The 3,809-nt window shown below is 37.6% G+C and overlaps 1 non-coding gene across 1 annotated transcript; it reads left to right on the forward strand.

Moving 5' to 3' along the window:
* The first annotated feature begins 223 nt into the window (after positions 1 to 223).
* Positions 224 to 306, forward strand: trnal-uaa. The gene has a single exon. It is a non-coding gene; the product is annotated as a tRNA-Leu (tRNA).
* The last annotated feature ends 3,503 nt before the right edge of the window (positions 307 to 3,809 follow it).

Consider the following 3,809-nt stretch of genomic DNA (forward strand, 5'->3'; position numbering starts at 1 on the left):
TTGGATGCTCTCGGAATTAAACCTCACGAAGTTCTATTATAAAAACACAGAAAGTTGAAGGAAGTACTGTATACTATCTTTTATTGAATGTACGCGTATTCCTTTACCTCAATATAATTGTAGTAGGACTTTCATTGAATAATAATCTAACTTATTTTTCCATGCACCAAATCTGTCGCTGTTTCTCTATTACAAGCTACAGAGTATCTATTTTTTTGTATCAACCAGGATGGCCGAGTGGTTAAGGCGTTGGACTTAAGATCCAATGGACGAATGTCCGCGTGGGTTCGAACCCCACTCCTGGTAAAATACTTTTTTCTTTAATTACAAATATTAAACAGCACTGCAAATTGGTACTTATGAAAAATTCCTAGAATTAACTTTTTGTATTTATTTTACAGGGAGAGCTGCAAAAACATTTCTTCCTACTAGTCTGCGGAACAGTATCTCGTGATGTTGCCTTTTCACTAGCCGTTTGGGGTGACGTCATAAATGAAGGAGCAAAGTAAAGAATGAGGCCGAGCGAGAAGAGTTCGCTCAGGGCTGCTTCGCGTTGTTTTGTTCACTCAAACCGCTTACGTGTGAAACGAGAGGCGCAGGCAAGAACCGGCGAGCTTTGAGACGAGACCTGACGAGAGCCGCAGACTGGAAGTCGCGGCCGTACTGTTTGTTGGCTCCCTCTACAGGCCGAAAAGCGCGTTTGTCGCGCTTCGCTTGGAAATGCCAACGCTATCGAGAAAAGTAAGATTTAAACAGGCTCCCCCGTTTTAGCTAAGAAACACACGCTATATCGTAGGAAAACGCTTTGCAATTATGTGGGTCATGTTGAAACGTTTTTGCATTTCTTTCATTTCAGTTGCCGTTTTATATGTTTTACATGAATGACAGCTCCATATTTAGGCCAAGGTTTTGGGCCATTTCGGAGGACTGACTGAGACAGTAAATTGTCTTCTTACACTGTTGTTTCACAGTGGAGTGACACATGCACGTCCTTTGCATGTTATTTTTTCCGTTTTATTTAAAGATGTGCATTGGCAACAGTTATGCTTATTAGTTTAATGTATTTTCTCATTTTATAATAATTTTTGAACCGTCCTAATCCCAAGACACTGTTTGTCCCATCAGCTTTGGCCTCAGAGAGTCGACTGTGGACGGAATGCCAGACCACCACAGGCCACGTCACTCATTGGAAGCTACTTTAGACAAGCCAGGCAGCCTTTAGTGTACACCCCAGTGGCCGAGGAAGAATTTGGATTTGAATCCAGAACTTGGACACCATGGGGTATAAGTGCCAGGCACTGTGCCAGCATAACACCCTGGCATTTACAAATCATTAAAGCATAAGTTGTTTTTTTAACACTTTTAAGATATTTCACTGATATTAGACCATCTTTAGTGCTGCTGCTTTATAGTGGTACCACAGCTGTCTTGCAACAGAAAAGTCAGGGTTCAAAATCTGTGTGCTCTTGCATGGAGTCTGCATGTTCTTGCTGTGTCCATGCAGGCTTCCTCCCACAGTCAAAAGGCATACAGTTTAGGTAAACTGCTGCTGTTAAATTCACCCTTGGTGTGTGTGTGTTTTTTTAACCCAGCAATGGACCAGCACCCTGTCCAGATGTTGTTCCTGCTTTGTGCCTAATACCTGCTGAGATAGGCTCCAGGCACCCTATGACCCCTCCCCACATAGGTGGGTTAGGAAAATGGATAAATAGACTATGGTCCTTCCTCTCAATAAATAACATAAATTAAAAACTTAAATGTGTCTATTAGGGATAAATTTAGATTGTTGAGACAGCTTTTAATAACACCATCAAACATCATGTGCTTGACACTCTGATCAGTCAGCAGAACATCAAAAGCACGAGGCTGAAACTACCACAGTGCTGCATGGAGGCTTTTTTAAAAGCTGCCATCAGACTTGACAACATACTCTCTGGCTAAACTATGCCTTTCTTGGATTTTAATATGTTAATTATGAACAGACTGCTGATCTCTCTCTCTCTCTCTCTCTCTCTCTCTCTCTCTCTCTCTATCTATCTATCTATCTATCTATCTACGATACTAAGAGTACCAGAGAGCTGACTGAATCGTAGCTATCTATGAAAACACCATTAACTGTCACAAGGACATGAACCCAGCATATGTGGGCTTAAAAAAGAACACTCAAATAATAAAAAACACTTAATGACCAACACCCTCCGAACTCCCCCTTATTAACCCCCCCCTTACAACTCCCCTCCAATTTGCTATATGTTTTCTTTGGTTCCTGTCTCTATCTATCTATCTATCTATCTATCTATCTATCTATCTATCTATCTATCTATCTATCTGTCTGTCTGTCTGTCATACAGTGATATGCAAACACCTTTTGGTGAGAAATGCCTAAGAAGGGTAAAAGGGGCACTATACAGGACAAGATTTATTGTATTTTAATCCTGGACACAAATTAATGCCCTCTTTTATTTCCGTGTTTTTCTTAAATAGCAAAATATATTTGTTTACGATTGCTGGGTATGTTAGATTATCATAAAGAACACCACACCACCCCTACTGTGCATATACTGTGCTTTATTTTCTTAATTTAATAGATTTTAACCAAATGAACAATCGAATAAAATAATTTTCATCCTGTTACCTGAAATACCAAATGGACCCTAACAGCAAGAGTTCACATCAGTACATCAAAGAAAAGATTTTTGATATCAAATTAAATGTTTTTTTTCCCTCTATGAATTGTTTTATTTGTCAGATTTTTGAGATACCACTAAAAATGATCATCTGATGTCAGAGATCAGTATTCTTTTTTTGTGGATTAAATTATGATACAGAACCCTGATGTTATATATACAGTACTATAATATTAAAATTTCTCTATAACTAAAACAAATCAAAATAAGATACTCTTGCTTTTTTAAATGTTATCATTTGAGTTTTATAGCAGAATCACCCTTTTGGGCTTCATGTTTTGATAGATTGCTAGAACTTCATCTTTGTTAGTAGTGATATCTTTCTCTGTCCACAGGAACAAAAGGTCAGAGGGCCATTTTTGTCCCATATATTTCTGAGTTTGGACTTAAACCAGTTGAGCTTAGAAAAACTTTGTTCAGCAGTTTCTCTTGATACAGCCAATGTGGTATTGACATTCAGCAAACAGTGAAACAGTGTTGGAAACACTCAGGTAACATCAAAACTGTTAAATGTAGCCAGCACTACTTGGGCACAATCATTTGGGCAGGTACTGTATATGCAGAACTAGCAAAATACCCGTGCTTCGCAGCGGAGAAGTAGTGTGTTGAAGAAGCAATGAAAAAGAAAAGGAAACATTTTGAAAATAACGCAACATGATTGTCAATGTAATTGTTTTGTCACTGTTGTGAGTGATATATATATACACACACACACATATATATATATATATATATATATATATATATATATATACAGTATATATATATATATATATATATATACACACACACACTCTTTGGGGTGCGAGCAACTGTTGCTGGGGGTGCCAGAATCCATCAAGGAAGAAAAATGAAAAACATTATTTGTACAAAATCTTAATTTATTTATCCATTCCTAAATATTTAAATGGGCAGGCTATTTTGTATCAGTGCAATATGCTGCTTGTTAAAACGGATAACTCCCGCTCTTACGTGCAAGTCTGTGTGGATATTATGAACTATCGTATCTGTTCAAGTTCTATTTAAATTTTAAATAGAAGGAATTATTATTTAGTCGACAGAAATATCTTTGGTAGGAATGTAAGTTAAATGTAGGCATCATTGCATAAATTTTTCTTCACC

This window comes from Polypterus senegalus, chromosome 3 (genome assembly GCF_016835505.1).
Source record: "Polypterus senegalus isolate Bchr_013 chromosome 3, ASM1683550v1, whole genome shotgun sequence".
NCBI classification, from domain to species: Eukaryota; Metazoa; Chordata; class Cladistia; order Polypteriformes; family Polypteridae; genus Polypterus; species Polypterus senegalus.